At 48.5% G+C, this 23238-nt stretch overlaps 1 protein-coding gene across 1 annotated transcript in view; it reads right to left on the minus strand.

Annotated features, from left to right (window-relative positions):
- The window catches only part of LOC137357283 (claudin-15-like), a 208276-nt gene that overhangs the window by 56627 nt on the left and 128411 nt on the right, over positions 1 to 23238 (minus strand). The window lies entirely within an intron of this gene.

Below are 23238 nucleotides of genomic sequence, written 5' to 3' on the forward strand. Positions count from 1 at the left end.
AGTCATAGAGAATCCAAATGACAGCCAATCCACTGCCTTACCTCAAGCAGTTTACCCGCACATACCCAGCACCCAATCAAATCGCTGCACAAATACCAAGCACCCAATCAAATCGCTGCACAAATACCCAGCACCCAATCATAGAACATAGAACATAGAACATACAGCACAGAACAGGCCCTTCGGCCCACAATGTTGTGCCGATCCTTTGTCCTCTGTCAAGGACAATTTAATCTATACCCCATCATTCTCCTTTATCCATATACCTATCCAAAAGCCTTTTGAAAGTCCCTAAAGTTTCTGACTCAACAACTTCCCCGGGCAAGGCATTCCATGCCTCGACCACTCTCTGGGTAAAGAACCTTCCCCTGACATCCCCCTTATATCTCCCACCCTTCACCTTAAATTTATGACCCCTTGTAACGCTTTGCTCCACCCGGGGAAAAAGTTTCTGACTGTCTACCCTATCTATTCCCCTGATCATCTTATAAACCTCTATCATGTCACCCCTCATCCTTCTCCTTTCTAATGAGAAGAGGCCTAGAATGTTCAGCCTTTCCTCGTAAGACTTATTCTCCATTCCAGGCAACATCCTGGTAAATCTCCTCTGCACCCTCTCCAAGGCTTCCACATCCTTCCTAAAATGAGGCGACCAGAACTGCACACAGTACTCCAAATGAGGCCTTACCAAGGTCCTGTACAGCTGCATCATCACCTCACGGCTCTTAAATTCAATCCCTCTGCTAATGAACGCTAACACCCCATATGCCTTCTTCACAGCCCTATCCACTTGAGTTGCAACTTTCAATGATCTATGCACATAGACCCCAAGGTCTCTCTGCTCCTCCACATGCCCAAGAACCCTACCGTTAACCCAGTATTTTGCATTCATGTTTGTCCTTCCAAAATGGACGACCTCACACTTTTCAGGGTTAAACTCCATCTGCCACTTTTCAGCCCAGCACTGCAACCTATCCAAGTCCCTTTGCAGACGACAATAGCCCTCCTCGGTATCCACAACTCCACCAATCTTTGTATCATCTGCAAATTTACTGACCCACCCTTCGACTTCCTCATCCAAGTCGTTAATAAAAATCACAAACAGGAGAGGACCCAGAACTGATCCCTGCGGCACGCCACTGGTAACTGGGCTCCAGGCTGAGTATTTACCATCTAAGACCACTCTCTGCCTTCTATCAGTTAGCCAATTCTTAATCCAACTGGCCACATTCCCCACTATCCCATGCCTCCTGACTTTCTCCATAAGTCTACCATGGGGGACCTTATCAAATGCCTTACTAAAATCCATGTACACCACATCCACTGGTTTACCCTCATCCACTTGCTTGGTCACCTGCTCAAAGAATTCAATCAGGCTTGTGAGGCAAGACCTACCCCTCACAAAACCGTGCTGACTGTCCCGAATCAAGCAGTGTCTTTCCAGATGCTCAGAAATCCTATCCCTCAGCACCTTTTCCATCAACTTGCCTACCACCGAAGTAAGACTAACTGGCCTGTAATTCCCAGGGTTGTTCCTATTCCCTTTCTTGAACAGGGGCACAACATTTGCCACCCTCCAATCACCTGGTACCACCCCCGTCAGCAGAGAAGATGAAAAGATCATTGCCAGCGGCTCTGCAATTTCATCCCTTGCTTCCCATAACATCCTTGGATATACCCCGTCAGGCCCGGGAGACTTGTCTATCTTCAAGTTATTCAAAAACCCCAACACATCTTCCCTCCTAACGAGCACTTCCTCGAGCTTACCAGTCTGTTTCACACCGTCCTCTTCAGTAATACACCCCTTCTCATTCGTAAATACCGAAGAGAAGTACTCATTCAAAACCTCACTTATCTCTTCCGGCTCAACACACAGTCTCCCGCTATTGTCCTTGACCGGACCTATGGTCCCCCTAGTCATCCTCATATTTCTGACATACGCGTAAAAGGCCTTGGGGTTTTCTTTTATCCTACCCGCCAAGCATTTTTCATGCCCTCTCTTAGCTCTCCTAATCCCTTTCTTCAGATCCTTCCTGGCCATCTTGTATCCCTCCAGAGCTATGCCTGTGCCCTTTTTCCTCAACTTTATATACGCATCCTTCTTCTTCCTAACAAGACTCTCAACCTCTCTTGTCAACCACGGTTCCCTCACATGACCATCCCTTCCCTGTCTGACAGGGACATGCTTATCAATGGCCCCTACTATCTGCTCCTTGAAAAAGTTCCACATTTCGACCGTGCCCTTCCCTGCCAGCATATGCTCCCAACTTATGCTCCTCAGTTCCTGCCTGACAGCATCATATCTACCCTTCCCCCAATTGTAAACCTTGCCCTGTTGCACATACCTATCCCTCTCCATTACCACAGTGAATGCTACAGAATTGTGATCACTATCTCCAAAGTGCTCGCCCACCAACAGCTCTATCACTTGCCCTGGTTCATTACCTAGTACCAAATCCAATATTGCCTCCCCTCTGGTCGGGCAGTCTACATACTGAGTCAGAAAAGCTTCCTGGACATACTGCACAAACACTACCCCATCCAAACTATTCGATCTAAAGAGTTGCCAATCAATATTTGGGAAGTTGAAATCCCCCATAATTACTACCCTGTGACTTCTGCTCCTTTCCAAAATCTGTTTCCCAATCTGCTCTTCCACCTCCCTGCTGCTATTGGGGGGCCTATAGAAAACTCCCATCAAGGTGACTGCTCCTTTCCTGTTCCTGACCTCAACCCACAGTGCCTCAGTCGGCAGATCCTCCTCGAAAATTCTTTCAGCAGTTGTTACACAATCAAACCACTTCACAAATACCCAGCGTCCAATTTAACCACCACACAGATACCCAGCGTCCAATCAAACCACACAAATACCCAGTACCCAATCAAACCACTGCACAGATACCCAGCGTCCAATCAAACCACCCGCACATACCCAGCATCCAATCAAACCATTGCACAAATACCCAGCGTCCAATTTAACCACCACACAGGTACCCAGCGTCCAATCAAACCATACAAATACCCAGTACCCAATCAAACCACTGCACAGATACCCAGCGTCCAATCAAACCACCCGCACATACCCAGCATCCAATCAAACCATTGCACAAATACCCAGCGTCCAATCAAACCACCACACAGATACCCAGCATCCAATCAAACCACCACGCAGGTACCCAGTATCCAATCAAACCACTACACAAATACCCAGCATCCAATCAAACCACCAAACAGGTACCCAGCATCCAATCAAATTATTGCACAAATACCCAGCGTCCAATCAAACCACCAAACAGGTACCCAGCATCCAATCAAGCCACCACGCAGGTACCCAGTACCCAATCAAACCGCTACACAAATACCCAGCATCCAATAAAACCACCAAACAGGTACCCAGCATCCAATCAAACCATTGCACAGGTACCCAGTGTCCAATCAAACCATTGCACAGGTACCCAGTGTCCAATCAAACCACTTGCACATACCCAGCGTCCAATCAAACCACCACACAAATACCCAGTGTCGAATTAAACCACTGCACAAATACCCACCATCCAATCAAATCACCGCACAGATGCCCAGCACCCAATCAAATCACCGCACAGATGCCCAGCAGCCAATCAAATCACCGCACAGATACTCAGCGTCCAATCAAACCACCGCACAAATAACCAACGCCCAATCAAACCACCAAGCAGATACCCAGAACCCAATCAAATCATCGCGTAGATACCCAGCGCCCAATGAAACCACTGCACAAATACCCAGTGCCCAATCAAACCACCACATAGACAGCGAGTGTCCAATCAAACCACCACACAGACAGCAAGTGTCCAATCAAACCACCACACAGGTACCCAGTGCCCAATCAAACCACCACACAGACAGCGAGTGTCCAATCAAACCACTGCACAGACAGCGAGTGTCCAATCAAACCACCACACAGACAGCGAGTGCCCAATCAAACCACCACACAGACAGCGAGTGTCCAATCAAACCACTGCACAGACAGCGAGTGTCCAATCAAACCACCACACAGGTACCCAGTGCCCAATCAAACCACCACACAGACAGCGAGTGTCCAATCAAACCACCACACAGGTACCCAGTATCCAATCAAACCACTACACAAATACCCAGCATCCAATCAAACCACCAAACAGGTACCCAGCATCCAATCAAATTATTGCACAAATACCCAGCGTCCAATCAAACCACCAAACAGGTACCAAATGTCTCATGAACACACAATTAGAATTCTCAGTATTAATCAAGCCTGGCACTGAGGGACAGTAAACATTAATATATCAACTGGACAAATGAAGTGAATCACAGTGACTATATCTCTGCTGTCTGCTGGATGAGACACCACACCAAGAACAAAACAATTTTGCTCTGCAGACCTTTAACTTCTTCGGAATTCAGATCTGCCAATTTTAGAAGTTGCAACACGAAAACAGGCCCAACAATCACTGTCGATGTTTACCCTCCACCCGAGTAAATAGTCCTGTCCCCACATTCGTCCAAACCCTCTTCTTTCACCATCCTAGCCAATTTGATGTAGACTGTTGACAGTTTTTGCCTCAATCACCAAGCCTGGAACTGAATTACACAACCTCACAATTCCCTGATTCCCGCCCCCACCCAAGCCCCAAACTCAAATCTCAGAGCTAACCAGCAAAGCTAAGGTTAACTTCTGCAGTTGGCAGAAGTCTGCTTGAAATTGATCTTTGCTGACAGACAAGCCAACTCAAATAGCAGAAAAAGGTGTGCTCACCAGCGTGGCCACTACCAGCAAAAGAGGAGGGACAGCACAGATACAATGGTTTCCCAAACACCGACTGCCCTTGTTCTTTTGGGTGCTCGAGGTCTCTGGCTCGGAAGGTGCTGTCGAAAGAGGTTTAGCAAGTTGCTGACGGGCACCGTGTAGATGGTACACGCTGGTATACGCTGCAGCCACTGTACACAGGTGCCCGGAGAAGTATGTTGACAGTGTTGAATGAGGAGCCCAATAAGCAGGTCGGTGTAAAGCTCCTTAAAGTGTTGTTGGATGGAGGGGGTGACACAGTTTTAGGGGTCTGAAGTGAGACAACAAGAATCAAGATGAGACTTAGGACAGGGAGCAGGAGAGACTGTATTCTGTATACACAGTAAGGTCAGACTGTAGACAGGGGGCAGGAGAGACTGTATTCTGTATACACAGGAAGGTGAGACTTAGGACAGGGAGCAGGAGAGACTGTATTCTGTATACACAGGAAGGTGAGACTGTAGACAGGGGGCAGGAGAGACTGTATTCTGTATACACAGGAAGGTGAGACTTAGGACAGGGAGCAGGAGAGACTGTATTCTGTATACACAGGAAGGTGAGACTGTAGACAGGGAGCAGGTGAGACTGTATTCAGTATACACAGGAAGGTGAGACTTAGGACAGGGAGCAGGTGAGACTGTATTCTGTATACACAGGAAGGTGAGACTTAGGACAGGGAGCAGGTGAGACTGTATTCTGTATACACAGGAAGGTGAGACTGTAGACAGGGAGCAGGTGAGACTGTATTCAGTATACACAGGAAGGTGAGACTTAGGACAGGGAGCAGGTGAGACAGTATTCTGTATATACAGGAAGGTGAGACTGTAGACAGGGAGCAGGAGAGACTGTATTCTGTACACACAGGAAGGTGAGACTTAGGACAGGGAGCAGGAGAGACTGTATTCTGTATACACAGGAAGGTGAGACTTAGGACAGGAAGCAGGAGAGACTGTATTCTGTATACACAGGAAGGTGAGACTGTAGACAAGGAACAGGAGAGACTGTATTCTGTATACACAGGAAGGTGAGACTTAGGACAGGGAGCAGGAGAGACTGTATTCTGTAAACACAGGAAAGTGAGACTGTAGACAGGGGGCAGGAGAGACTGTATTCTGTATACACAAGAAGGTGAGACTTAGGACAGGGAGCAGGAGAGACTGTATTCTGTATACACAGGAAGGTGAGACTGTAGACAGGGAGCAGGTGAGACTGTATTCAGTATACACAGGAAGGTGAGACTTAGGACAGGGAGCAGGTGAGACTGTATTCTGTATACACAGGAAGGTGAGACTTAGGACAGGAAGCAGGAGAGACTGTATTCTGTATACACAGGAAGGTGAGACTGTAGACAAGGAACAGGAGAGACTGTATTCTGTATACACAGGAAGGTGAGACTTAGGACAGGAAGCAGGAGAGACTGTATTCTGTATACACAGGAAGGTGAGACTGTAGACAGGGAACAGGAGAGACTGTATTCTGTATACACAGGAAGGTGAGACGTAGGACAGGGAGCAGGAGAGACTGTATTCTGTAAACACAGGAAAGTGAGACTGTAGACAGGGGGCAGGAGAGACTGTATTCTGTATACACAGGAAGGTGAGACTTAGGACAGGGAGCAGGAGAGACTGTATTCTGTATACACAGGAAGGTGAGACTGTAGACAGGGAGCAGGTGAGACTGTATTCAGTATACACAGGAAGGTGAGACTTAGGACAGGGAGCAGGTGAGACTGTATTCTGTATACACAGGAAGGTGAGACTTAGGACAGGGAGCAGGTGAGACTGTATTCTGTATACACAGGAAGGTGAGACTGTAGACAGGGAGCAGGTGAGACTGTATTCAGTATACACAGGAAGGTGAGACTTAGGACAGGGAGCAGGTGAGACTGTATTCTGTATATACAGGAAGGTGAGACTGTAGACAGGGAGCAGGAGAGACTGTATTCTGTATACACAGGAAGGTGAGACTTAGGACAGGGAGCAGGAGAGACTGTATTCTGTATACACAGGAAGGTGAGACTTAGGACAGGAAGCAGGAGAGACTGTATTCTGTATACACAGGAAGGTGAGACTGTAGACAAGGAACAGGAGAGACTGTATTCTGTATACACAGGAAGGTGAGACTTAGGACAGGGAGCAGGAGAGACTGTATTCTGTATACACAGGAAGGTGAGACTGTAGACAGGGAACAGGGGAGACTGTATTCTGTATACACAGGAAGGTGAGACTTAGGACAGGGAGCAGGAGAGACTGTATTCTGTAAACACAGGAAAGTGAGACTGTAGACAGGGAGCAGGAGAGACTGTATTCTGTATACACAGGAAGGTGAGACTTAGGACAGGGAGCAGGAGAGACTGTATTCTGTATACACAGGAAGGTGAGACTGAGGACAGGAAGCAGGAGAGACTGTATTCTGTATACACAGGAAGGTGAGACTTAGGACAGGGAGCAGGAGAGACTGTATTCTGTATACACAGGAAGGTGAGACTTAGGACAGGGAGCAGGAGAGACTGTATTCTGTATACACAGGAAGGTGAGACTTAGGACAGGAAGCAGGAGAGACTGTATTCTGTATACACAGGAAGGTGAGACTTAGGACAGGGAGCAGGAGAGACTGTATTCTGTATACACAGGAAGGTGAGACTTAGGACAGGGAACAGGAGAGACTGTATTCTGTATACGCAGGAAGGTGAGACTTAGGACAGGGAGCAGGAGAGACTGCATTCTGTATACACAGGAAGGTGAGACTGTAGACAGGGAGCAGGAGAGACTGTATTCTGTATACACAGGAAGGTGAGACTGTAGACAGGGAACAGGAGAGACTGTATTCTGTATACACAGGAAGGTGAGACTGTAGACAGGGAACAGGAGAGACTGTATTCTGTATACACAGGAAGGTGAGATTGTAGACAGGGAGCAGGAGAGACTGTATTCTGTGTACACAGGAAGGTGAGACTGTAGACAGGGAGCAGGAGAGACTGTATTCTGTATAGACAGGAAGGTGAGACTGTAGACAGGGAGCAGGAGAGACTGTATTCAGTATACACAGGAAGGTGAGACTGCAGACAGGGAGCAGTGGAGACTGTATTCTGTATACACAGGAAGGTGAGACTATAGACAGGGAGCAGGAGAGACTGTATTCTGTACACACAGGAAGGTGAGACTGTAGACAGGGAGCAGGAGAGACTGTATTCTGTATACACAGGAAGGTGAGACTGTAGACAGGGAGCAGGAGAGACTGTATTCTGTATACACAGGAAGGTGAGACTGTAGCCAGGGAACAGGAGAGACTGTATTCTGTATACACAGGAAGGTGAGGCTGTAGACAGGGAACAGGAGAGACTGTATTCTGTTTACACAGGAAGGTGAGACAGTAAACAGGGGACAGGAGAGACTGTATTCTGTATACACAGGAAGGTGAGGCTGTAGACAGGGAGCAGGAGAGACTGTATTCTGTATACACAGGAAGGTGAGACTGTAGACAGGGAGCAGGAGAGACTGTATTCTGTATACACAGGAAGGTGAGACTGTAGACAGGGAGCAGGAGAGACTGTATTCTGTACACACAGGAAGGTGAGACTGTAGACAGGGAGCAGGAGAGACTGTATTCTGTACACACAGGAAGGTAAGACTGTAGACAGGGAGCAGGAGAGACTGCATTCTGTACACACAGGAAGGTGAGACTGTAGACAGGGAGCAGGAGAGACTGTATTCTGTACACACAGGAAGGTAAGACTGTAGACAGGGAGCAGGAGAGACTGCATTCTGTACACACAGGAAGGTGAGACTGTAGACAGGGAGCAGGAGAGACTGTATTCTGTACACACAGGAAGGTAAGACTGTAGACAGGGAGCAGGAGAGACTGCATTCTGTACACACAGGAAGGTGAGACTGTAGACAGGGAGCAGGAGAGACTGCATTCTGTACACACAGGAAGGTGAGACTGTAGACAGGGAGCAGGAGAGACTGTATTCTGTACACACAGGAAGGTAAGACTGTAGACAGGGAGCAGGAGAGACTGCATTCTGTATACACAGGAAGGTGAGACTGTAGACAGGGAGCAGGAGAGACTGTATTCTGTATACACAGGAAGGTGAGACTGTAGCCAGGGAACAGGAGAGACTGTATTCTGTATACACAGGAAGGTGAGGCTGTAGACAGGGAACAGGAGAGACTGTATTCTGTATACACAGGAAGGTGAGACTGTAGACAGGGAGCAGGAGAGACTGTATTCTGTATACACAGGAAGGTGAGACTGTAGCCAGGGAACAGGAGAGACTGTATTCTGTATACACAGGAAGGTGAGGCTGTAGACAGGGAACAGGAGAGACTGTATTCTGTTTACACAGGAAGGTGAGACAGTAAACAGGGGACAGGAGAGACTGTATTCTGTATACACAGGAAGGTGAGGCTGTAGACAGGGAGCAGGAGAGACTGTATTCTGTATACACAGGAAGGTGAGACTGTAGACAGGGAGCAGGAGAGACTGTATTCTGTATACACAGGAAGGTGAGACTGTCGACAGGGAGCAGGAGAGACTGTATTCTGTACACACAGGAAGGTGAGACTGTAGACAGGGAGCAGGAGAGACTATTCTGTACACACAGGAAGGTAAGACTGTAGACAGGGAGCAGGAGAGACTGCATTCTGTACACACAGGAAGGTGAGACTGTAGACAGGGAGCAGGAGAGACTGTATTCTGTACACACAGGAAGGTAAGACTGTAGACAGGGAGCAGGAGAGACTGCATTCTGTACACACAGGAAGGTGAGACTGTAGACAGGGAGCAGGAGAGACTGTATTCTGTACACACAGGAAGGTGAGACTGTAGACAGGGAGCAGGAGGGACTGTATTCTGTATACACAGGAAGGTGAGACTGTAGACAGGGAGAAGGAGAGACTGTATTCTGTACACACAGGAAGGTAAGACTGTAGACAGGGAGCAGGAGAGACTGCATTCTGTACACACAGGAAGGTGAGACTGTAGACAGGGAGCAGGAGAGACTGTATTCTGTACACACAGGAAGGTAAGACTGTAGACAGGGAGCAGGAGAGACTGCATTCTGTACACACAGGAAGGTGAGACTGTAGACAGGGAGCAGGAGAGACTGCATTCTGTACACACAGGAAGGTGAGACTGTAGACAGGGAGCAGGAGAGACTGTATTCTGTACACACAGGAAGGTGAGACTGTAGACAGGGAGCAGGAGAGACTGTATTCTGTATACACAGGAAGGTGAGACTGTAGACAGGGAGCAGGAGAGACTGTATTCTGTATACACAGGAAGGTGAGACTGTGAAATATTGACCGGAAGCAGAAACCAGGTCATCATTTTGGAATGGGTTCTGCTGGTGGCCGAAGGAAATTAGATTATGGAATCTGGGAACACAGCTGCATACTGCTCATGTGCAGGTACACACCAACACTGTCTCAATGCTTCCAAGTAGCATTTGCTTTAATTTGCATATGTTGGGAAAGTGGGAAGGGGCCTCCCCCCCCCACCCCCCCCCCCACCCCCACATAGCCTTGAGGACACTCTTTCTGCTTCCCACCTGCCGTCTTCCCAATGCTCACAGGGAATTTTCAAAGCCCAGCCTTCGTTCCCGCGATTGAATGCTAAATTAGGTTCTGTTCAGCTCAGTGAGGCTTGCCGATGTTCCCCGCTATCATTAGATGTTTGCATTACACTTGATCATTACTGCTTGTTGGGCTATCTCCTCATGTCATACTGTGCTGTTGTATTTTATTGCATGATATGATCTGAATTTATTATGATGGATTATCATATCATTGTATTGTCAGCTCGTGATCATTCTACTGTCTGGCAGTCCTTGTGTGGCATTAGACTTTACTCTGATATGGGACAATCTCTTAGACGATCACAACAGCCGGACAGCATGATCAGGACGAGAAATTAGCCATCACAACAACACCACAGCCTTGCATTTTTATAGCACCATTAACAAAGTAAAAAGACACCAAGTGACCTAAGGAGACACCAGGACAGGTGAACTAAAACTTGCTCTGAGAGCATCTTAAAGGAGGAAAGAGAGGCGGAGAGCTGGAGAGGTTTAGGGAGGGAATTCCGGAGCTTGGCCCCTGAAGGTAACGGCGGAGCGATTAAAATTGGGGATGATCATGAGGCCAGAGATGGAGGAATGCAGAGACCTCGGAGGGTAGTAGGGCTGGAGCAGATTGCAGAGTTAGGGAGGGCGAGGCCATGGGGAGATTTGAAAAAAGGATGAGAAATTGAGGTATCGCTTAACTGGCAGGCAATGTAGGTCAGCGAGCGTAGGGGTGATGGGTGAATGGGGCATAGCGCAAGTTAGGACACAGGCATTAGAGATTTGGATGGGTCTCAGATTCACTGAGGGTAGAATGTGGAAGGCTGGCCAGGAGTGCTACTTCTCCTGGTCAGTGTGTGCAAGAAGCCCCCAGTCTGTACGCTCCCTCGGCAAAGAGGTGTTGTGCAGTCTGGAGATGATTCCCAGTGAGGTGGGCCCACACAACATGGCTGCCATCAGTATTCCTGGGACAATACATCAGTATTCCTGGGACAATACATCAGTATTCCTGGGACAATTTCGCCATGAGAAATAGCACTGTCAGTGGAAAGTCAGGTGATCAAATCAGACACAGGTTCAGGCAGAGACACATTCCCAGAACAGTGTTGCAGATGCTTTACTTTGATGCTGTACCTTTCCCCGGAGTGTTTGATGGGGACAGTGTAGAGGGAGCTTTACTCTGTATCTAACCCCGCGCTGTACCTGTCCTGGGAGTGTTTGATGGGGACAGTGTAGAGGGAGCTTTACTCTGTATCTAACCCCACGCTGTACCTGTCCTGGGAGTGTTTGATGGGGGACAGTGTAGAGGGAGCTTTACTCTGTATCTAACCCCGCGCTGTCCCTGTCCTGGGAGTGTTTGATGGGGACAGTGTAGAGGGAGCTTTACTCTGCATCTAACCCCATGCTGTATCCATGCAAGATAAGAGCTCATGATGTTGGGGGTAATATATTGGCATGGATAGAGGATTGGTTAACTAACAGGAAACAGAAAGTTGAGATAAATAGGGCATTTTCAGGTTGGCAAACTGTAACTAGTGGAGTGCCCCAGAGATCAATGTTGGGGCCTCAACTACTTACAATCCATATTAATGACTTGGATGAAGAGACCGAGTGAATTGTAGACAAATCTGTTGACAATACAAAGATAGGTAGGAAAGCAAGTTGTGAGGAGGATGCAAAGGGACATAGACTCAGTGAGTGGGCAAAAATTTGGAGGATGGAGTATAATGTGGGATAGACTATAATTGGGAAAATGTGAGGTTGTCCACTTCCGCAGGAAGAACAGAAAAGCAGAATATTATTTACATGGAGAGAGACTGCAGAATGCTGCAGTACAGAGGGACCTGGGTGTCCTTGTACATGAATCATAAAAAGTTATCATGCAGGTACAGTAAGTAATTAGGAAGGCAAATGGAACATTGGCCTTTATTGCAAGGGGGATGGAGCATAAAAGTAAGGAAGTCTTGCTGCAACTGTACAGGGCGTTGGTGAAACCGCACCTAGAGTACTGCGTACAGTTTTGGGCTCCCTATTTAAGGAGAGATATACTTGCATTGGAATCAGTTCAGAGAAGGTTCACTTGGCTGATTCCTGGGATGAAGGGGTTGTCTATGAGGAAAGGTTGATTAGGTTGGGCCTGCACTCATTGGAGTTTAGAAGAATGAGAGATGATCTTACTGAAAACTATAAGATTCTGAGGGGGTTTGACAGGGTAGATGCTGAGAGGATGTTTCCCCTTCTAGGGGAATTTAGAACTAGGGGGTACAATTTAAAAATGAACCGATTCCCATTTAAGAAGGAGATGAGGAGGAATTTTTTTCTCTCAGAGAATCGTTAGTCTTTGGAAGTCTCTTCCCCAGAGAGCAGTGGAGGCTGGGTCATTGAATATATTCAAGGCTGCATTTGACAGATTTTTGATCTACAGGGGAGTCAAGGATTATGGGGGACAGCCAGGAAAGTGGAGTCAAGGCCACACTCAGATCAGCCATGATCGTAATGAATGCCAGAGTAGGCCAAGGGGCTCCTGCTCCAATCACTTATGAGCAGATTAGATTAGAGATACAGCACTGAAACAGGCCCTTCGGCTCACCGAGTCTGTGCCGAACATCAACCACCCATTTATACTAATCCAACACTAATCCCATATTCCTACCAAACATCCCCACCTGTCCCTATATTTCCCTACCACCTACCTATACTAGTGACAATTTATAATGGCCAATTTACCGATCAACCTGCAAGTCTTTTTTTGGCTTGTGGGAGCAAACCAGAGCACCCGGAGAAAACCCACGCAGACACAGGGAGAACTTGCAAACTCCACACAGGCAGTACCCAGAATCGAACCCAGGTCCCTGGAGCTGTGAGGCTGCGGTGCTAACCACTGCACCACTGTGCCGCCACTATTGCTTGACTGGTCTGTGGGATGTTGATCCCATTATTGGCACAGTCCCCAGATATTTGGAAGGAGGACTTTGCAGGGTCAACTGGGCAGGGTTTGCCATTGTCATTTCCAGTGCCTAGGTCGATGCTGGATAGTGCCAGGCAATGACCATCTCCAACAGAGGAGAATTGAACCATTTCCCCTCGGCGTTCAATGGCATTCCAATCGCTGAATCTCCCACCATCAACATCCTGGGGGCTTACCATTGACCAGAAACTGAACTGGACCAGCCATATAAATACCGTGGCTACAAGAGCAGGTCAGAGACTGGGAATCCTGTAGCGAGTAACTCACCTCCTGACTCCCAAAAGCCTGTCCACCATCTACAAGGCACAAGTCAGGAATGTGATGGAATACTCTCCACTTGCCTGCATGGGTGCAGCTCCAACAACACTCAAGAAGCTCGACACCATCCAGGACAAAGCAGCCCGCTTGATTGGCACCCCATCTACAAACATTCACTCCCTCCACCACCGACGCACAGTGGCAGCAGTGTGTACCATCTACAAGATGCAATGCAGCAACTCACCAAGGCTCCTTGGACAGCACCTTCCCAACCCACGACCTCTACCATCTAGAAGGACAAGGGCAGCAGATGCATGGGAACACCACCACCTGCAAGTTCCCCACCAAGTCACACACCATCCTGACTTGGAACTATATCGCCGTTCCTTCACTGTCGCTGGGTCAAAATCCTGAACTTCCTAACAGCACTGTGGGTATACCTGCCCCACATGGACTGCAGCGGTTCAAGAAGGCAGCTCACCACCACCTTCTCAAGGGCAATTAGGAATGGGCAATAAATGCTGGCCTGGCCAGCAACACCCAGACCCCAAAAATGAACTAAAAAAAAAGTATTTTTGATGATCGTATATGAGGCAGATCGATGCGCGATCACAGTCCATTCCTTAACAGCCCCTTGTGAGCTCGAATGGGCACTTAGCGTGTGAACTTTGAATCTGGACTGAGATAGTGCAGAGATTAGATTACAAAACCTTCAGACAGCTCTCTATGCAGCCCCAGTGCTACCTTGAGTGTATTTTATATTTAAGGGTCTAATTATTTTTTTAATGCATTGAACACCTGAAATCAAAAGCCACATTAAAAACACACCCTCACGCAGTAAACTCTGCTGGTGTGAGCTGATACCTCAACCCGTTCTGAGGCAGTAACAGCCCAGGTCAGTGAGAGACAAGAGTGATCCCAGACATCACAGACTGAACTAGTAAATCACGTCTGAAACCTGACAGCTCCTGTCAACATTTCTGCTTCTAAACTCGGGTGCTGAGGTTCACAAGCGCTTTTCATTCTCCCATTCATTGTACAGTTCCCTAAGTGCACATTTAAACTGTTAACTACCTGTGTAACCATGTTACAGTGAAAGGACAGACTGGGTAACACTGGAGCGAAGCAGTGATCACAGCGTGACGTGTTTACAAACAGTTTCCAGCATAACTGTGGGGATGGGAAATTATACAGGAAATATTCAAACACTGAAAGAGTGGGGACTGAATGATCGGAGGTGTGGAATGGGATGGTAGGAGTTTCTGAGAGGATGGGGAGAGTGTAGGAGTATCTGAGGGGGGAGTGCAGGAGTATCTGAGGGGCGGAACGTAGGGGTATCTGAGGGGCGGAACAGAGGGGTATCTGAGGGATGAGTATAGGAGTATCTGTGGGACGTGTGTAAGAGTATCTGATGGGGTGGTAGGAGTATCTGAGGGGGGCGTGTAGGAGTATCTGAGGGAGCGGAGTGTAGGTATATCTGAGGAGGAGTAAAGACCGTCCTGGCCCCTACACTCCAAGGACAGATACAAGTATGGATTAGATACAGAGTAACGCAATTTATTGGGCTGGGTTTAAACCAACTTGGCAGGGGTGTTGGAAAGCAAGGTACACAGTGAATGGAGAGACAGAGCAAACACTAGAGTAGGAAATAGGAAGGTATGAGGTGGGGTCAGAGTAAGATGGAATGAAATAAGGTCTAAATTAAGTTCACTGCACGTTTGTGTACGGGAGGAGAGTAAATAAGGTCGGTGAGCTACAGGTGCGGATAGCCACATGGGAATATGACATTCTGGCAATAATGAAGACCTGGCTCAAAAGGAAGCTGGGTACTGAATATCCCTGGATACAAGAGGAAGCACTGAGGGTGGCAAGGGCACAAAATGTACGCTGGTGGGAGACTTCAATGTCCATCACCAAGAGTGGATCGGTAGCACCACTACTGACCGAGCTGGCCGAGTCCTAAAGGACATAGCTGCTAGACTGGGTCTGCGGCAGGAGGTGGGGGAACCAACACGAGGGAAAAACATACTTGACCTCGTCCTCACCAATCTGCCTGCCGCGGATGCATCTGTCCATGACAGTATTGGTGGGAGTGACCACCGCACAGTCCTTGTGGAGACGAAGTCCCGCCTTCACATTGAGGATACCGTCCATCCTGTTGTGTGGCACTATCACCGTGCTAAATGGGATAGATTTCAAACAGATCTAACAATGCAAAGCTGGGCATCCATGAGGCGCTGTGGGCCATCAGCAGCAGCAGAATTGTACTCAACCACAATCTGTAACCTCATGGCCCGCCATATCACCCACTCTACCATTATCATCAAGCCAGGAGACCAACCCTGGTTCTATGAAGAGTGCAGGAGGGCATGCCAGGAGCAGCACCAGGCATACCTCAAAATGAGGTGTCAACCTGGTGAAGCTACAACCCAGGACTACTTGCATGCCAAACTCATGTGATAGAGCTAAGCGATCCCATAACCAACGGATCAGATCTAAGCTCTGCAGTCCTGCCACATCCAGCCGTGAATGGTGGTGGACAATTAAACAACTAACTGGAGGAGGTGGCTCCACAAATATCCCCATCCTCAATGATGGGGGAGCCCAGCACATCAGTGCGAAAGATAAGGCTGAAGCATTTGCAACAATCTTCAGCCAGAAGTGCCGAGTTGATGATCCATCTCGGCCTCCTCCTGAAGTCCCCAGCATCACAGATGCCAAACTTCAGCCAATTCGATTCACTCCACGTGATATCAAAAAACGACTGAAGGCACTGGATACTGCAAAAGCTATAGGCCCTGACAACATTCTGGCAATAGTACTGAAGACCTGTGCTCCAGAACTTGCCGCGCCCCGAGCCAAGCTGTTCCAGTACAGCTACAACACTGGCATCTACCCTGCAATGTGGAAAATTGCCCAGGTATGTCCTGTACACAAAAGGCAGGACAAATGCAACCCGGCCAATTACCGCCCCATTAGCCTATTCTCAATCATCAGTAAGGTGATGGAAGTTGTCATCAACAGTGCTGAGCAATAACCTGCTCAGTGACGCTCAGTTTGGGTTCTGCCAGGGCCACTCAGCTCCTGACCTCATTACAACCTTGGTTCAAACAGGGACAAAAGAGCTGAACTCAAGAGGTGAGGTGAGAGTGACTGCCCTTGACATCAAGGCAGCATTTGACCGAGTATGGCATCAAGGAGCCCTGGCAAAACTGAGATCAATGGGAATCAGGGGGAAAACCCTCCGCTGGTTGGAGTCATACCTAGTGCAAAGGAAGATGGTTGTGGTTGTTGGAGGTCAATCATCTGAGCTCCAGGACATCACTGCAGGAGTTCCTCAGGGTAGTGTCCTAGGCCCAGCCATCTTCAACTGCTTCATCAATGACCTTCTTTCAATCATAAGGTCAGAACTGGGGATGTTCGCTGATGTTTGCACAATGTTCAGCACCACTCGTGACTCCTCAGATACTGAAGCAGTCTGTGTAGAAATGCAGCAAGACCTGGACAATATCCAGACTTGATTTGATAAGTGGCAAGTAACATTCGAGCCACACAACTGCCAGGCAATGACCATCTCCAACAAGAGAGAACCTAACCATCTCCCCTTGACGCCATCGCTGAATACCTCACTATCAACATCCTAGGGGCTAGCATTGACCAGAGACTGACCTGGAGTAGCCATATAAATACTGTTGCTCGAAGAGCAGGTCAGAGGCGAGGAATCCTGCGGTGAGTAACTCACCTCCTGACTCCCCAAAGCCTGTCCACCATCTACAAGGCACAAGTCAGGAGTGTGATGGAATACTCTCCACTTGCCTGGATGGGTGCAGCTCCAACAACACTCAAGAAGCTCGACACCATCCAGGACAAAGCAGCCCGCTGGATTGGTACCCCATCTACAAACATTCACCCCCTCCACCACCAACGCACAGTGGCAGCAGTGTGTACCATCTACAAGATGCACTGCAGCAACTCACCAAGGCTCCTTAGACAGCACCTTCCAAACCCACAACCTCTACCAACTAGAAGGACAAGGACAGCAAATACATGGGAACACCACCACCTGCAAGTTCCCCTCCAAGTCACACACCATCCTGACTTGGAACTATATCACCGTTCCTTCACTGTCACTGCGTCAAAATCCTGGAACTCCCTTCCTAACAGCACTGTGGGTATGCCTACCCCACATGGACTGCAGCGGTTCAAGAAGGCAGCTCACCACCACCTTCTCAAGGGCAATTAGGGATGGGCAATAAATGCTGACCTGGCCAGTGACGCCTACATCCCATGAATGAATAAAAAAAACAAGGTGTTTAGGCAAAATAGGGAAGGAAAGAAAATGGGTGCGTATGACAGATGTTAGGTGGATAATACAATTGAGAATAGTAAAAGGGTGGTAGAAGGAGTGGGGCTGATTCGGGACCATGCGTGAAGGCAGGGGGCATGGCTGAGGTACTAAATGAGTACGTTGCATATGTCTTTACCAAGGAAGATGCTGTCAAGTCAGAGTGAAGAAGAGGTAGCTGAGACATTGGATGGGCACAAACTGATTAAAAGGATGTATTAGATAAACTGGCTGTGCATAAAGTTGATGGGTCACCAGGACTGGATGAGATCCATCCAAGAATACTGAGGGAAGTGAGGGGGGAAATGGGAGAGACACTGGCCATAATCTTCCAACTCTCCTGAGATTCAGGGGTGGTGCCAGAGGACTGGAGAATTGCAAATGTTACACCCTTGGTCAAAAAAGGGTGTAAGGGTAAGCCCAGCAACAGTAGGCCAGTCAGTTTAACCTCGGTGGTGGGAAAGCTTTTAGAAGTGATAATTTGGGACATAATTAACAGTCACTTGCACAAATGTGGATTAATTAAAGAATCTCAGCACAGATTTGTTCAAGGCAAATTGTGTTGAACTAACTTGCTTGAGATTTTTTGATGAGGTTACAGAAAGGGTTAATGAGGGTAATGAGGTTGATAAGGCATTTGATAAAGTGCCACAAAACAGGCTTGTGAGAAAAGTTGAAGCCCATGGAATAAAAGGGAGAGAAGCAGCAAGGATATGAAATTGGCTGAGTGAAATAAACAGAGAGTAACAGCAAACAGTTGTATTTTAGACTGGAGGAAGACAGAAAGAGGGGCTCCCCACGGTTCCGTACTGGAGGAAGGTATGTAGAGAGGTTCCAGGATCTGGAATGCACTGCCTGAGATCGTGGTGGAGGCAGGTTCAGTGAGTGTTTAGGATCTGGAATGCACTGACTGAGAGTGTGGTGGAGGCAGGTTCAGTGAGTGTTTAGGATCTGGAATGCATTGTCTGAGAATGTGGTGGAGGCAGGTTCAGTGAGTGTTTAGGATCTGGAATGCACTGTCTGAGTGTGTGGTGGAGGCAGGTTCAGTGAGTGTTTAGGGTCTGGAATGCACTGTCTGAGAGTGTGGTGGAGGCAGGTTCAGTGAGTGTTTAGGATCTGGAATGCACGGTCTGAGAGTGTGGTGGAGGCAGGTTCAGTGAGTGTTTAGGATCTGGAATGCACTGTCTGAGAGTGTGGTGGAGGCAGGTTCAGTGAGTGTTTAGGGTCTGGAATGCACTGTCTGAGAGTGTGGTGGAGGCAGGTTCAGTGTGTGTTTAGGATCTGGAATGCACGGTCTGAGAGTGTGGTGGAGGCAGGTTCAGTGAGTGTTTAGGATCTGGAATGCACTGTCTGAGTGTGCGGTGGAGGAAGGTTCAGTGAGAGTTTAGGATCTGGAATGCACTGTCTGAGAGTGTGGTGGAGGCAGGTTCAGTGAGTGTTTAGGATCTGGAATGCACTGTCTGAGAGTGTGGTGGAGGCAGGTTCAGTGAGTGTTTAGGATCTGGAATGCACTGTCTGAGAGTGTGGTGGAGGCAGGTTCAGTGTGTGTTTAGGATCTGGAATGCACGGTCTGAGAGTGTGGTGGAGGCAGGTTCAGTGAGTGTTTAGGATCTGGAATGCACTGTCTGAGAGTGTGGTGGAGGCAGGTTCAGTGAGTGTTTAGGATCTGGAATGCACTGTCTGAGAGTGTGGTGGAGGCAGGTTCAGTGAGTGTTTAGGATCTGGAATGCACTGTCTGAGAGTGTGGTGGAGGCAGGTTCAGTGAGTGTTTAGGATCTGGAATGCACTGTCTGAGAGTGTGGTGGAGGCAGGTTCAGTGAGTGTTTAGGATCTGGAATGCACTGTCTGAGAGTGTGGTGGAGGCAGGTTCAGTGTGTGTTTAGGATCTGGAATGCACGGTCTGAGAGTGTGGTGGAGGCAGGTTCAGTGAGTGTTTAGGATCTGGAATGCACTGTCTGAGAGTGTGGTGGAGGCAGGTTCAGTGAGTGTTTAGGATCTGGAATGCACTGTCTGAGAGTGTGGTGGAGGCAGGTTCAGTGAGTGTTTAGGATCTGGAATGCACTGTCTGAGAGTGTGGTGGAGGCAGGTTCAGTGAGTGTTTAGGATCTGGAATGCACTGTCTGAGAGTGTGGTGGAGGCAGGTTCAGTGAGTGTTTAGGATCTGGAATGCACTGTCTGAGAGTGTGGTGGAGGCAGGTTCAGTGTGTGTTTAGGATCTGGAATGCACTGTCTGAGAGTGTGGTGGAGGCAGGTTCAGTGAGTGTTTAGGATCTGGAATGCACTGTCTGAGAGTGTGGTGGAGGCAGGTTCAGTGAGTGTTTAGGATCTGGAATGCACTGTCTGAGAGTGTGGTGGAGGCAGGTTCAGTGAGTGTTTAGGATCTGGAATGCACTGTCTGAGAGTGTGGTGGAGGCAGGTTCAGTGAGTGTTTAGGATCTGGAATGCACTGTCTGAGAGTGTGGTGGAGGCAGGTTCAGTGTGTGTTTAGGATCTGGAATGCACTGTCTGAGAGTGTGGTGGAGGCAGGTTCAGTGAGTGTTTAGGATCTGGAATGCACTGTCTGAGAGTGTGGTGGAGGCAGGTTCAGTGAGTGTTTAGGATCTGGAATGCACTGTCTGAGAGTGTGGTGGAGGCAGGTTCAGTGAGTGTTTAGGATCTGGAATGCACTGTCTGAGAGTGTGGTGGAGGCAGGTTCAGTGAGTGTTTAGGATCTGGAATGCACTGTCTGAGAGTGTGGTGGAGGCAGGTTCAGTGAGTGTTTAGGATCTGGAATGCACTGTCTGAGAGTCTGGTGGAGGCAGGTTCAGTGAGTGTTTAGGATCTGGAATGCATTGTCTGAGAGTGTGGTGGAGGCAGGTTCAGTGAGTGTTTAAGATCTGGAATGCACTGTCTGAGAGTGTGGTGGAGGCAGGTTCAGTGAATGTTTAGGATCTGGAATGCACTGTCTGAGAGTGTGGTGGAGGCAGGTTCAGTGAGTGTTTAGGATCTAGAATGCACTGTCTGAGAGTGTGGTGGAGGCAGGTTCAGTGAGTGTTTAGGCTCTGGAATGCACTGACTGAGAGTGTGGTGGAGGCAGGTTCAGTGTGTGTTTAGGATCTGGAATGCACTGTCTGAGAGAGTGGTGGAGGCATGTTCAGTGTGTGTTTAGGATCTGGAATGCACGGTCTGAGAGTCTGGTGGAGGCAGGTTCAGTGAGTGTTTAGGATCTGGAATGCACTGTCTGAGAGTGTGGTGGAGGCAGGTTCAGTGAATGTTTAGGATCTGGAATGCACTGTCTGAGAGTGCGGTGGAGGCAGGTTCAGTGAATGTTTAGGATCTGGAATGCACTGTCTGAGAGTGTGGTGGAGGCAGGTTCAGTGAGTGTTTAGGCTCAGGAATGCACTGACTGAGAGTGTGGTGGAGGCAGGTTCAGTGTGTGTTTAGGATCTGGAATGCACTGTCTGAGAGTGTGGTGGAGGCATGTTCAGTGTGTGTTTAGGATCTGGAATGCACTGTCTGAGAGTGCGGTGGAGGCAGGTTCAGTGTGTGTTTAGGATCTGGAATGCACTGTCTGAGAGTGTGGTGGAGGCAGGTTCAGTGAGTGTTTAGGATCTGGAATGTACTGTCTGAGAGTGTGGTGGAGGCAGGTTCAGTGTGTGTTTAGGATCTTGAATGCACTGTCTGAGAGTGTGGTGGAGGCAGGTTCAGTGAGTGTTTAGGATCTGGAATGTACTGTCTGAGAATGTGGTGGAGGCAGGTTCAGTGAGTGTTTAGGATCTGGAATGTACTGTCTGAGAATGTGGTGGAGGCAGGTTCAGTGTGTGTTTAGGATCTGGAATGCACTGTCTGAGAGTGTGGTGGAGGCAGGTTCAGTGAGTGTTTAGGATCTGGAATGCACTGTCTGAGAGTGTGGTGGAGGCAGGTTCAGTGAGTGTTTAGGATCTGGAATGTACTGTCTGAGAGTGTGGTGGAGGCAGGTTCAGTGTGTGTTTAGGATCTGGAATGCACGGTCTGAGAGTGTGGTGGAGGCAGGTTCAGTGAGTGTTTAGGATCTGGAATGCACTGTCTGAGAGTGTGGTGGAGGCAGGTTCAGTGAGTGTTTAGGATCTGGAATGCACTGTCTGAGAGTGTGGTGGAGGCAGGTTCAGTGTGTGTTTAGGATCTGGAATGCACTGTCTGAGAGTGTGGTGGAGGCAGGTTCAGTGAATGTTTAGGATCTGGAATGCACTGTCTGAGAGTGTGGTGGAGGCAGGTTCAGTGAGTGTTTAGGCTCTGGAATGCACTGACTGAGAGTGTGGTGGAGGCAGGTTCAGTGTGTGTTTAGGATCTGGAATGCACGGTCTGAGAGTGTGGTGGAGGCAGGTTCAGTGAGTGTTTAGGATCTGGAATGCACTGTCTGAGAGTGTGGTGGAGGCATGTTCAGTGTGTGTTTAGGATCTGGAATGTACTGTCTGAGAGTGTGGTGGAGGCAGGTTCAGTGTGTGTTTAGGATCTTGAATGCACTGTCTGAGAATGTGGTGGAGGCAGGTTCAGTGTGTGTTTTGGATCTGGAATGCACTGTCTGAGAGTGTGGTGGAGGCAGGTTCAGTGAGTGTTTAGGATCAGGAATGCACTGTCTGAGAGTGTGGTGGAGGCAGGTTCAGTGTGTGTTTAGGATCTGGAATGCACTGTCTGAGAGTGCGGTGGAGGCAGGTTCAGTGAGTGTTTAGGATCAGGAATGTATTGTCTGAGAATGTGGTGGAGGCAGGTTCAGTGAGTGTTTAGGATCTGGAATGCACTGTCTGTGATTGTGGTGGAGGCCGTTCAGTGAATGTTTAGGATCTGGAATGCACTGTCTGAGAATGTGGTGGAGGCAGGTTCAGTGTGTGTTTAGGATCTGGAATGCACTGTCTGAGAGTGTGGTGGAGGCAGTTTCAGTGAGTGTTTAGGATCTGGAATGCACTGTCTGAGAGTGTGGTGGAGGCAGGTGCAGTGAGTGTTTAGGATCTGGAACGCACTGTCTGAGATTGTGGTGGAGGCAGGTTCAGTGAGTGTCTAGGATCTGGAATGCACTGTCTGAGAGTGTGGTGGAGGCAGGTTCAGTGAATGTTTAGGATCTGGAATGCACTGTCTGAGAATGTGGTGGAGGCAGGTTCAGTGTGTGTTTAGGATCTGGAATGCACTGTCTGAGAGTGCGGTGGAGGCAGGTTCAGTAAGTGTTTAGGATCTGGAATGCACTGTCTGAGAGTGCGGTGGAGGCAGGTTCAGTGAGTGTTTAGGATCAGGAATGCATTGTCTGAGAATGTGGTGGAGGCAGGTTCAGTGTGTGTTTAGGATCT

Source organism: Heterodontus francisci, chromosome 48 (genome assembly GCF_036365525.1).
Source record: "Heterodontus francisci isolate sHetFra1 chromosome 48, sHetFra1.hap1, whole genome shotgun sequence".
In the NCBI taxonomy this organism is placed as follows: Eukaryota; Metazoa; Chordata; class Chondrichthyes; order Heterodontiformes; family Heterodontidae; genus Heterodontus; species Heterodontus francisci.